Source organism: Equus quagga, chromosome 1 (assembly GCF_021613505.1).
Source record: "Equus quagga isolate Etosha38 chromosome 1, UCLA_HA_Equagga_1.0, whole genome shotgun sequence".
Taxonomy (NCBI): Eukaryota; Metazoa; Chordata; class Mammalia; order Perissodactyla; family Equidae; genus Equus; species Equus quagga.
The window spans coordinates 54,579,950-54,593,493 of NC_060267.1; the positions used below are offsets into that span (position 1 = coordinate 54,579,950).

The 13,544-nt window shown below is 50.6% G+C and overlaps 2 protein-coding genes across 2 annotated transcripts in view; one reads left to right on the forward strand and one right to left on the reverse strand.

Moving 5' to 3' along the window:
• TSPAN9 (tetraspanin 9) overlaps positions 1-13,544 on the reverse strand; it is a 189,074-nt gene that overhangs the window by 157,951 nt on the left and 17,579 nt on the right. The window lies entirely within an intron of this gene.
• The window catches only part of LOC124243201 (39S ribosomal protein L32, mitochondrial-like), a 103,369-nt gene that overhangs the window by 75,375 nt on the left and 14,450 nt on the right, over positions 1-13,544 (forward strand).

Consider the following 13,544-nt stretch of genomic DNA (forward strand, 5'->3'; position numbering starts at 1 on the left):
GCACGGATGTTAGCTCAGGGTCAGACTTCCTCAGCAAAAAAGAGGAGGATTGGCAGTAGTTAGCTCAGGGCTAATCTTCCTCAAAAAAAAAAAGATAGAAACCACCCAAATGTCTGCAAATGTCTGTCAACCGATAAATGGACAAACAAATATGGTACATCCATACAGTAGAATATTATTCAGCCTTAAAAAGGAATGAAATTCTGATACATGCTACAACATAGATGAACCTTGAAAATATTATGCTAAGTGGAAGAATTCAGTCACAAAAGACCATATATTGTATGATTCCATTTATATGAAATGTCTAGAATGGCAACTCTTATAGAGATAGAAAGTAGATTCTCTCAGGGCAGAGCTGAGGAGCTGTAACAGAGGCCGGATGGTCTGCAAAGCCTCAAATATTTACAATCAGGTCCTTTGCAGGCAAAACTTGCCAACCCCTGTGCTATGTTGGGGATGCTGGGGAGGGAAAGGGATGAGCGATACCAGTCAGGGCCTCTGTCCCCTGGAGTTTATGGCCCAGTGAGGAAGACAGTTGGGGTCTGAGGACCATAGTATAAATGGAGAGAAACGCTGTGAAGGAAAGAACCCACAGCCCTGTGAAAGCACAGAACAGGGGGCCCACAGGGCGCCCTCCCTGGACAGACTTAACCCGAGGCCACGGGAGCAGAAGGGAGCCACACTTGGAAAGGCCCTGGGGAGGGGGGCACGTGAAAGACTGGGGAATGACCAGCGGAAGGCCACAAGGCTGCAGTGCATTGTGGAGGGCAGGGCCTGCAGGGCAGCCCGTCTCCCCTCACAGGCCCACGTCCCATCCCTGGAGAGGGTGGGAAGGGGGCTGAGAACAACTGAGAGTGTGGACTGTTTACAAACCCTCCGCCTGAAGGTCTAAGAAGACGGGGGGGACAATCTATCAGCTGAAAAATATTTCTTGATCACCTAACAAAGTGCCCATCATTTTCTTTAGCCAATATCATCAGGACACAAAAGAAGAAGAAGATGTGATGTCTGACCTCAGAGAGGAAACAGGGAGCTGAAACAAGCCCAGGTCCTCAGTTCTGCTACTCAAACATCACGGCACCTGCTGTTCCCAACGCTGGAATGCGCTTCCCCAGACCCCCAAGGGCACTGCCCCCTCATTCCTTGAGGTCTCCATCAGATGTGACTAATTAGAGAAGATTTCCCTACCCACTCCACAGGAAATAACTCCCTCCTCTCTTTTTTCCTTCCTCCCCCCACCCCGGGGCCCAGGCGTCCCCTGTGCCCTCACTTTGCAGAGTTTTCTCCATCACACTGAACTCTACCTGTGATACGAGTCTTTGCTGGCTCACTGACCACTCTTACACTAGAATACAAGCCTTATGAGGGCAGGAACTTTGTTTTTTCACTGCCGTATTCCACAGCAACAAGACCTGACACAGTCGGTTCTCAAATAAATATTTGTGGAATAGATGCAAACGCTTAAAAAAAATCTAAGGGTAAATGTCCTACATTTGTGACCTTGAGCAAATTATTTCTTTATGGTTCAGTCTCCTCACTTCTAAATAAAAATAATAAAAGTACCTACTTCATGGGTAAATAAATGTGGATTATTATTATCATCATCCTGTGTTAAGGGTCCATTTTGTGTCGCATGTTAAAGGAGGAGTTTTAAATATATATCCCATTTAATTCTCACATAAACCCCATGAGATCACTCTTATTACAAACTCCCTCTGGACAGACGAGAAAACTGAAGCTCAGAGGTACCAGGGAAGCTGTCCAAGGTCACACGGCGAGTAGCACAGAATCACATTCAAACCAGCACTATCGGCCCTCGAGGCCCATGAGCCTCCCTCTCTTTCCAGCTCAAACTGGAAAAGCCAAAGGAGGCGGAGAGAGGGAGATGGCACATCCTGGAGCAGCTGAGGCGTGTTCAGGAAGGAAGCGGGATTCAGATTCTGTTCCAATGGACTAAAAGGATTCAGACGAGCAGAAGACAGGACGAAAGTCATTCTAGGTCAAAAAAAAAAAACTGTTCTTAGACTATCGTAACACAAACAAGAGAGGACAATGGTGGAATCACAGGACCGGCACCTGGATGAAACCCGAGACGCACCCAGTCCAACAACTCATGTTAAGAGCAAGAAGCTAAGGTCTGAGGCGGAAGAGTGACTGAGGGGTGTGAAGGCGGTAGACTGTGCCCACGCTGACGCTTCCACTCCAAATAGACGCATTCTTATTCATAACCATTTAATTCCTCTAAAAAATCACAGAAGTAACACATGTTCACTACAGCCAGAGAAAACAAGCCAAAATGGAGACAGTTAACAGTGTCCCCAGCACCAGCCATAAGCTGTGGAACAGTTTTATATTTAAGGGGTTCAGGGTTCCATTAAGTGGCTTGCATATCAGAACAGAGTTTGAACCTACGTGAACTGGGCTTCCATTGTTGTTTCCCAGTCTGTTTGCAGTTCATTCATTTGTTCATTCATTCATTCATTCATTCAGCCAGCGATTACTGAGGATCTCATATGTCACTGGCACAGGCGTAGGTACCAAGATTCTGCGACCAGCATACATAATAAAATGATCTTTCCTTCCTCTCCCACAAAGGCTGGAGGCACACCCACCGGTCTGTTAAAACAACAAATGAGGGCAATGAAACAGACCAGCTCCGTTCCCAACTGGAGCTCTCAGACGGAGCGCACGTCTACCTCTGCTGCCCGACACCTCACCAACCAAGAGTAAAGAGACTCTTGAAGGCACAAACCCACACTTTCAAAAACAGCAGAGGGGAGATGAGAGCAAGACAATTTTAGAGACTGGAGGGCGGAAGGACAAGTGTGAATTGACTGAAGAAACCTAAGGAAGGTGAATCCTGAAGCGTTAGCACCCCAGAACCCCCAGAAAGCTTAGCAGTCGGCAGCACCAGAAGGGGCTGCAAGTGGGAGGCCTCATTAAAAGTCTGCTTCCACGTTTTGGGTCTTATGAACAACGCTGCGGAACAGAGGGGTGCAGAGGTCTCTCTGGATGGCTGATTTCAAGTTCTCTGGATAGATACCCAGTAGTGGGATAGCTGGACCATATGGTATTCCTATTTTTAATTTTTTGAGGAATCTCCATACCATTTTCCACAGTAGCTGAACTAGCTTGCATTCGCACCAGCAGTGTATGAGGGTTCCCTTTTCTCCACATCCTCTCCAACACTTGTAATTTCTTGTCTTGTTAATTGTAGCCATTCTGACAGGTATAAGGTGAAATCTCATTTTAGTTTTGATTTGCATTTCCCTAATAATTAGTGATGTTGAACATCTTTTCATGTACCTATTGGCCCTCTGTATGTCTTCTTTGGAAAAATGTCTGTTCATATCCTGTGCCCATTTTTTGATCCGGTCGTTCTTCTTTGTTGTTGTTGAGTTGTATGAGTTCTTTATATATTTTGGAGATTAACCCCTTGTCGGATAAATGATTTTCAAATATTTTCTCCCAGTTGGTGGGCTGTCCTCTTGCTTTCTTGATGGTTTCCTTTGCTGTATAGAAGCTTTTTAGTCTGATGTAGTCCCATTTGTTTATTTTTTTCTTGTTTCCCTTGTCTGAGTGGACATGGTATAGCTAAGACGTGGAAGCAACCCAAGTGCCCATCAACGGATGAATGGATAAAGATGTGGTGTATATATACAATGAAATACTACGCAGCTATAAAACAACATGGATGGACCCATTTGTGCCCCATTTGCAACAACATGGATGGACCTTGAGGATACTAGGCTAAGCAAAATAAGTCAGACAGAGAAAGACAAATACCATACGATGCCACTCATTTGTGGAAGATAAACACACAGATAAGGAGAACAGAGTAGTGGTTACTAGAGGGGAAGAGGCTAGGGGCGGGCAAAAAGGGTAAAGGGGCACACCTGTATGGTGACAGTGGTGAACACGATGCAGTCTATATGGAAACTGAAATATCATAATGTTCACGTGAGGGGCCGGCCCAGGAGCACAGTGGTTAAGTTCACATGCTCCACTTCGGCCACACGGGGTTCACCAGTTCAGATCCTGGGGGTGGATCTACACACCACTCATCAAGCCACGCTGAGGCGGCGTCCCACATAGACGAACTAGAATGACTTACAACTAGGATATACAACTATGCATTGGAGCTCTGGGGAGAAAAAAAGAGGAAGATTAGCAACAGATGTGAGCTCAGGGCCAATCTTCCTCACCAAAAAGCATACCTTAAAAAATAATAATAAGGGGCCTGCCCAGTGGCGCAGCAGTTAAGTTCACACACTCTGCTTCGGTGGCCCAGGGTTCGCCAGTTCGGATCCTGGGTGCAGACCTACACACCGCTCATCAAGCCATGCTGTGGCAGGCATCCCACATATAAAGTAGAGGAAGATGAGCATGGATGTTAGCTCAGGGCCAGTCTTCCTCAGCAAAAAGAGGAGGATTGGCAGCAGATGTTAACTCAGGGCTAATCTTCCTCAAAAAATAAATAAATAAATAATGATAATAATAATAATTACACCTGACATTTATACAATGTTATAAGCCAATATGACCTCAATAAAATATTTTTCTTTTCAAAGTCTGCTTTAGGAAAAGATCCCCCAGATCTCCTCCCCCACCTCCTTCAGGCAGGTGATCGTCCCTCCAGGGTGATAAACCACCCCAGGGGTTTATCCTGGAGAGGGCAAAGCAGAAGGCCTATGGACTGGGGAAACAGCACAGGGAAATGCAGGGGCAGCACACTGAAAACGGGGGATTAAGTTCAAGTACAGAAGGCTGAGACCCCTCCTCTTCCCCATTAGGTTCCTGGGCACAGGGGGTCAGCCTTAGTTAGACCTTCCAGGTAGATTAGGAGATTCTTCTCTAGGGATCTTAACAGCTCAAGAGAAAATACCTAAGATACTAACTTATCAGGTTCCTAAATGAAACAGGCCAGCCAGGTCATGCTACATGAGGTCCAGAGTCCAGCAGAACCCCCCAACCGCCCTCCATACACACACACACACAGCCTAATGGCTCATGCAAATGGAAGCAGCCTGCCAAGGATCACCAGACTTGTAGAGAAAGCCCGTCACGGGAAAGACAGAGGAAAAGCACGCACCACGCTTTACAGGATGCGGTGAGGAAAAATCCTTCCTCCCAAAAATAGAGCTGTCACCAATAGCCTCAGAGAAGGAGGAGGTGATAGTGCCTCCAAGAAACCAAAACAGGATGCTGTGAAAAGAAAAAAGGTATATTTAGAAAACAGAAGAACTCTTAGAAATTAAAAATATGATAATTAACATGGAAACCTCAACAGAAGGCTGGAAAACAGAGCTGAAGAATCTCCCAGAAACGGGGAGGAGGGAGAGAAAGAGAAGAAGAATAAAGTTATAGGATGAATCCAGGAGATTCACTATCCAAATTGAAGGAGTTCCAGAGGGAAGAAGAGAAAAACTGGCGGGAGCAAGTCATCAATGAAGTAATTCAAGAAAATTTCCCAGAACTCAGTAATGTGTTTCAAGACCAAGAGGTCCCAGAGCGCAGTGGATAAGGTATGTCCCCGCTAAGGCACGTCCTCTGTGAAATTCTAGAACACCAGACAAAGGGAAGACTCTGACACAGCACCCCGGAGGCTCCAGAGAGAAAAACCATGGCACCTACAAAAGACTCAAATTGGAATGGCATTAGACCTCTCCACTGTAAGCTGGAACTTAAGAGAAAATTAAGCAATGCTTTTCCACAAAAAAAGATCACTAACCTAGAATCCCACACCCAGCCAAAATATCAAGAAAGCATGTATGTAGAATGAACACCTTTTCAGATGTGTGAGGCCACAGTCATTACAGAGACCTCCCAGATGGTACACTGCGTTTCCTGTGCGGGGCATCCATCACACTGTGCTGTAGATGCCACACTGTTCGCTGTCGATGCCACTAGACTCTAGGTTAGAGACTGCGTCTATTCCCCCAACAGCTTTAGTGCAGGGTGCTACGAGATGACATAAGAAGGCATCCAGCTCAGTGAGGGGGAGGCAGGGACCGCCGAGTGGAGGGAAGTGACACCTAAACTGAACCCTTAAGGAAAAGTGCAAGATGTACATCCCAGTGTTGTTCCAGGCAGCAGGCTCGCGGGACCCATCACAATTCATCAATTTGCTGACCGTAGACAAGAGTCCTAGTTGACAGGTGACACTCAAGCCAGGAACAAATGAACCCATCCCCAATAACTAGAAATACTAGTGATGTTACCAGTGCTATTAATCATCTTTTCTGGAACAATGTGATATACAAATCAATAAAATGTAACCAATCTGAGCATGAAGAATGGGGACATTGAGGCAAAAGGCTGGCTCTGGGTGTGACCTAAGGGTCCCTGGAGCAGTCTGGAAGCTCCAGAGGGCATGGGCCACCATGAAGCCAGTGCCCTAAACAGAATGGGGAAGCCAGACCTGACGACCTGCAGAGGCCCCCGATGAAGGGCACTGGGGTCTGGGGGCTGGGCTGGCGCAGGGAGGGTCTCTGTACTTGGGCCCTCTCTCCTCTCTCCCACCTGTGAGGAACGAAGGCCCCGCTCACCTGGCTGGCCAGACAAACCAGCTGGGAACACAGTCCAAGCTTCCAGGCACCTCCCACCCCTTCCAGGCCTGCTCAGACCTCAGGTTCTCATGCAGATTTCCACTTGCTGGAGTTTGAGGTCAGAAGAAACAGCCAAGGATGAATAACGGTCTGGCTCCTCCACTACTCCAACTCAAATTTATGGAAGCAGCTTTCTAGAAAGAGCCTCCCCTCCGCCCGGCACCTCCCTCTCCCACCACCTGGAAGGAGGCGCCTGGTGCTCAAGTCTAATTGGATTCCCGTGGCCCCATGATGACTTCGTGCTCTGAGGCAGCGGCAGCAGCAGCAGCAGCAGTGAGGTTTCTGAAATAGAAGCAAAGTCAGGGGCCTGTGTGCTTTGCTGCTGTGGCTGGCTACCCCCGGGATCTGAGCAGCCAAGAAGGAGCCTTCCTTTCCAAAATGGTCCTTTTCCACCCTGTGGCACGATGCGCCCTCCTCCCCACCTACCAAGGTCTGGCCTGATGGCAGTATAGATTTGGAGGGGGGCCACTCAGCTCCAGCTCCGAGAACCAGGGCCAGGCTGGGGCTGCAACCCGGAGGAAGCGGAGGTGCTGCCTTCTCTCTTTTCCAAGAATCCCTCTCCCACCACCATTCCCTTCTTTGCTCATTTTACTCTTCACAGATACACCTCCCAGCCTGAGGCTCTCGAACTCGAACCACCTGTGTCTCTCTTGCGTCCTCAGTCTCTCCAAGTTCTCACTCTTCTTTATTACACAAGAGGGGTAAACCGAGGCACGGGGGGGGATGGCTAAAGGCTGGTGCCGTGGGGACTCCACTGCTGTCACACACTCTCATGCCAAGTCAATCACCAGTAGTGGCGCCTGTCTCTGACATGTGCACCCAGACGCCACGCTGTGGCTGTGGCAGAGTGTGTGCAGGGTGAACGGGCCAAGCAGGCAAGTGAGCATGCAGGCGTGTGTGAGAACGTGAGCGTGAACAAGCATGTGAGTGAGCCCATGTGCAAGAGTGAGCATTGCACGCTATGTGTGAAAGTTCATGTGAGGGGGGAGGGTGGAGGCAAGTGAGTGTGTGAGCAAGCATGTGTGAGAACATAAGAGGGGATGTGAACATGAAACGTGTGTGCGCACCAGGGCCACATGAGCTCCCCACAGCGACCAGGTCGGGCAGGGAGTCCCGCCCGAGCTCCCCTCCCACAGATTCCATCCCAGGCGCATGGCTAAAGTCAAGAAACCACCCCACATCCAGAAGCGGGGCCACGGCGGCTGCCTCTGCCTCCTCCCCCCCCCCCCCCCCCCCCCCCTCCCCCCGCTCCACCCCAGCGCACCCAAGTTTCCACCGGCGGCACTTTTTTAAAGACAAGGAAAAGTGCTCCTCACTTCCTTGGGGAGTGATGAATATGCGGATTACAGAAGTGAGTTCTGAAAGCGGTGACCTCTCTGGAAGAGAAGGGGCAGGTAAAACACAGGCCCTCGGGCCGGCCTCCGTCTGTGCGCACAGACAAAGGGGCCGCGCGCGCAGGGGAGGCGTGCCCGCCCGCTGGGAGCACCGGGCGCGGGGCTCAGGGACACGCATGGCCCCCGCAGACGGGCGCGCGAAGGAGGGCCCGCGGCCCGCACGCTTTCGGCTGCGCCCTAAGCGCTCAGTCCCTTGGCCCCTGCCCTGGACGAGAGTGGGTGGAGAGCACGACCTGGGGGCAGAGGGGCCTGAGGTGACGACCGCCCCGCCGCCGCCGAGTCTGGCTTCCGCCTGGACCGGGACGAAGGCAGGGAAGAACCTCGGGACAGGCCCGAGGAGTCCGCGCTGGTGGCACACAACCAGTATTGACAGCGCCACCAGTATGGCTGCCGCTGCCCACTCTCAGTCGACTCTGTACATGGCAGCCGCAGAGCCTTCTGAAAGCAAGGAGCTCTGGCTCTCTTTGATCTAATTCCTCCAATGCCTCCAACCTTGCCCACCAAAACAGCTAAAGCCCTCCAAATGGCCCCACGGCCCTATGTGATCTGAGGGCCTGCCCCTTGCTCACCTCACTCCAGCTGTCCTGGGCTTGAACAAGACTCACACGCTCCGACCTCAGGGCCTTTACACATCTTGCTCCCTCTGCCCTAGGAGGCACCTCCCCCAGATACCCACAGGGCTCGCTCCATCATGTTCTTACCTCTCTGCTGAAATATCATGTCCTCAGTGACGCCTTCTCCACCTCCCCTGTTTAAACCATAATCCCTGACCCCACCCCATCCTCCCACCTCTTCCCTATTTCTTTCTTCTCCATAGCATTTGTCACTACAAATTTTAATTGTTTATTGTCTGTCTCCCCCACCAAAATATAAGCTCTTGAGGACAGGGATTTTTCTTTGCTCCTGCATCCTCAGAGCCCGAAGAATGCCTAGTGCCAAGAAGCCCCTCAAACTCTGTGGATGACTGAGTCTCCAGACACTTAGGGTGAACCAAGCTGAGGCTAGGACTGGAAACGCTAGTCCCAAACCCCACTCACAAGCTGTCTTTGAGGCTCAGCGGCCACAATCCTCATTCTAGCCACTTCTCAAGGTCACAGTCAGGAACGCCGGTAAGATGATGCCTGGGAAGATGCTTCGGGGCTTTCAGAGTGGGGAGCCCTACAGAAATGGAAGGCCCCAAAACTGTTTCTCCAGCAGCATCTGCCAGGCCAACTTCAGGGCGCCCTGAGTGCTAATACCACACAGAGGGATGTACACAGACGCGGCTCCTGCCCTGAGGAACAGCTGATCAGGCCTGAGGTCCTCAGATGGGCAGGCACAGCCGGTCCTATTCCCTGTGGAAGCCCTGGTACCCAGGACCCGCTTGCACACAGTAGGTACTCAATAAATGCCTGGCAAAAGCATAAATGGGCAAATCCCATGGTGATAACCAGATAGAGAAGGGAGAGATGATCAATATACAAATCCTGAATAAAATATCAGTTGACCTAAAACAGCATGCTGACAACAGCTACCACAGAGAAGACTGATAAAGACACTGAACATGTTTTCATTATCTTCAGACCAAGGGCAGATGTGTTTTCTAAGACAGACACTAAGGATGTGGTGAAGAACGCCACAGGGAATGGAGAACAAGGTCAGGAAACCTCTTTCCAGGGAGTGCATTTCAAGAATTAGGCCAAAATACTGCAGATCATGACAGAACGCACTCTGTCGATATTAGCTGTAATTAAATCATTGTTTTTATCATTGTCTTGGCACCCCACCAGTGGAGCAAGCAGGAAAGTGGGAGACCAAACACAGGTTTCCCATCTCACAGGGAGTGGCCTGGGCACAACACTTCCTGGTGAAACTCGTCCTCCCCGTCTGTAAGATCGCAGAGCACCGGTCGAGTAGCGCCTGGTCCCGGCCGCAAGGATGCTGGCACGCCTTCCCTCAGTCATCGAATGTCTGCTGAGGGCCCACTCTGTGCCAGACGCCCTCTCGACAGTGGACGCAGAGTGAACACAGAGAGCTGCGCCCCTCTCTCCCGCAGCTCCCTCTCCAGGGGCGCCGATTGTGAGCCCAGACGCAGTAGGCTGCAGCCCTCTGGGTACATCAGTCTCCAAACAGCACTCCCTTTCCTCCTATGGGAGAAAGGACTCTCATTTGCAAAGGGCTCAGAGCTTTTGCTGAGGAAGAGGCTAAGTCCACACTGTTCAGGACAGAGAGAGCTGCTCGGGAAGTCGGCAGCCACAAACACTAAAGGAAGGCCTGCGAATAAGCCCTCCTCCGGGAGCCATTCTTCTTCCCACTTTGTAGAGGAAGAAACTGAGGCTTCGCCCCTGTCAAACTTGCAGACAAGGTTCAAGGGGCCCAGGCTAAGAGGACCAGAGAATCCCGAGTCCCCAGTTCAAGAGCTCTTCTCGCATCCACGATCACGCCTGGCTCGGCGAGCTGGAGTTTCGAAAGAGGAGCAGCACACAGCGGTCCCCGAAGCTCGGCCCCTCCGGGTGAAGCCAGGGCCCTCGGCTGCTGGCAAGCTCTCTCATCCCGGGCCTGCTTTCTGCAAAGCCCTGGCCCCAGAGCCCGCCCAGCTACTGCTTCCCCCTGGGCCCAGCCAACTGCCACAGAAACAATGAAGGGCCAGGGAGGCACCACGGATTTCCCTGGCAGACATCCGAGATTTATAAGCTACCTGACAAAGCCCCCTTCCACGGAGAGGCTGGGCAACAGCTTCAGGGAAGCAGAAGATGGGGCCCTTGGCATCTGACCCCTCTGAGTCAGCGCCTCCACTCCCCTCCAGCCACTGAGCTGCAGACCCACCTGTTCTTCCTGGGGTGCTCCCTGGAGCTCCCTGGAGGCCACCTTAAAAACGGGAAAAGGCAGGTGTTTGAAGATTCTCTTGAGAAATCTGCCAGGACCACTACTAACTGGGCCCCTGCAGTGTGCACCATACTGCCCCAGACCCAAGGGGGGTGACCTCTCCTTGGGAGCTTCCAGTCCAGGAGGAGAGGGGCCCCACAGAGGAAGAGACACGAGACCCAGAGAAACAAGCCAGTGAACAGGTCAAGAGGGGTAGAATGAGCGCTAAGAATGGCTGCAGCTAGGCTGCAGACTCTGTGGTGTGGGCAGGCAGGAGGACAATGGACTACCCAGAGCTATCCGCTGTCTCAAAGGCACCGTGCCTCCAGACCCAGGAGACCGTGGGACGAGGCGCTGACACAGGGGCCAGCCCACATCAGTGGGTGCCAGTCAGGCTGAAATCAGGATGACAGAGACAAGCACAGACACTGGGGGCGGGGGGGGGCAGTAGCTAGTCGGGAAGGCCCAGAGAAGAAAGCCACTTCAGGCTGGAGGAAGGGCTATAAGGAGTTTCCCACAATGGTAGCAAGGAGCACCTTCCAGGTGAATTTTCTGAGTGTGTGTCTGTGTGTGGCGGATGACTCACAGGGCTCAAAGGGAGGAGTAAGATTTAAAGTCATTGAGTTCCAAGGCATCTTCGAGATTATCTCACTGTAAGATTCTCTCTGACAATCCCACACACAAAATCCCTGATCAATAAACACCGCTGTTTGCTTAAACCCCAGCAGTGCCGGGGAGCTCCAGGCAGCCCACTCCTCTACTGGACGGCTCCAGCTGTTGGACAGTTCTTCCTGGAACTGGACCCCCATCTGATCTCCTAGATTCCCTCGCCCACGGTCCTAGGTTCGGCCCTCTGTGGCCACAGGATATGTTCAAGCCCTCCTCTTCCACAGCAATCCTACACACGCTGGAAGACAATTCTTGTGTCCCCTCTTCCTATAACACACCATTAAAATAATTTCCAGACGAAACGAACCTTCTCAAATCCTTCGTCCAACTCCCACGTGGTGTAGTTTCCACCATCTCAGTCACCCTCCTCTGGATGAGTTCAGATTACAGAATTAATGAAGCCCATGCTGCAGATGTGGTGTGAACTCCACTGAGCACAGAGAGTCTGAATTCCTTTGAGCTGAGCTCCATACCTGGATGGTATGGTTCATCTCAGCAACCACATGGCATGGTTAGCTTATATTGTCTTCCATTTATTATCATTTATTCAATCAACAAACATGGGCTGCCTACTATATGCCAGGCACTGGGCTAGGTACAAGGGATACTAAGAAAAATGCCAGATCATCTTTGTGCTCAGGAAGCCTCCTTGGAGAGAGAAAAAACAAAACCAGATGAAACTATGGGGAAAAGAAGGTGCTGCTTATGCGGTCTTCTAGGAGCGCCGACTAGAGGCACCTACCCGGACGAGGAAGGACGGAGCCCCAGGCGAGGCTTCCAACAGTGCAGGACTTCAAGTCGCAGCCATGGAGAAGCAACAGGGACCGGCTTTACCCTTCCCCTGTGAACAACTAAAACGCCAGACAGAGGCATAAACAGCTCCTTCCGACACTGGACAACAGGCAGTGCAGGCCTGTGCACTCTGAGAGAGGAGGCAGGAGTGAGCCCCCTGACTGCCCAGCTCATGGCCTGGAGCAGCTGCCCCGGCCGCACGGGAGGAGGAATCCAAATGGAATCCAGTGGTCTCGCCAAGTGGAGGAGACAACATTCAAGTTCACGGAGCTGGAAGTTTTAGGGCAGCACGCTGAGACGGGGAGCTACGCCGAGAGCGCTCTGGAGATCTGCAGAGGGGTCCCCGCAGATCTCTGGAAGATCTGCATGTGTGGGGTGACGCTCCCGAGACTGGAAGGAGAGTCAGCAGAAAGCCGTAAGCCAGACAATTTGTGGAGCACACAGGGGGCCGGAGAGAGGTCACATTCCCACTCGCGAGAGCGGAGAGACCTCGTCATACACAGGGCACTGGGTAGAGCCCTCAGAAGGGTGGTGCCTTAGTCATGAAACTAAATTAGCCCTAGACTAAAGGCTGCGCTGGATCCCCCCAACAAAGCTGACAGCAAGCCACAAATGAATTAAACTGATCCTAAGCAATTTAAATGCATGCCAGAATAAAGTCCAATACTATTTAAAGAAATATAACAAAATCCAGCAACATTAAATTCACAACGTGTGGCATCCCACCAAAAATTAGCAGGCATTCAAAGAAGCAGAAAAATATGACCCATAACCAGGAGAAAAATCAGTCAATAGAAGAGACCCAAAAATGACAGAGATGATGAAACTACTAGGCAAGGATGAAAAGAACAGCTATTACAAGTATGTTCCATACGCACAAGAATGCAGAGGAAAACATAAACATATGAGGAGAGAAATGAAAGATATAAAAAAGACTCGAACTTCCAGAGATGAAAAAACACAATATCTGAAAAGAAAAACACCCTGGGTGGACTAATTAACATCAGATTAGACACTGCCGAAGAAAAGATCATTGTACTTGGAGACAGAATAGAAACTGTCCAAAATGAAGCACAGAAAGAAAAAAGACTGAAAAAAATTAATGGAGCATCAGCAACCTAGAGGACAATATCAAATAGTCTAATATACATGTAATTGAGTTCTGGAAAGAAAGGAAAGAGAAGGGGGGAAAAAATACTTGAAGAAACAATGGCTGAACAAATTTTCAAATTTG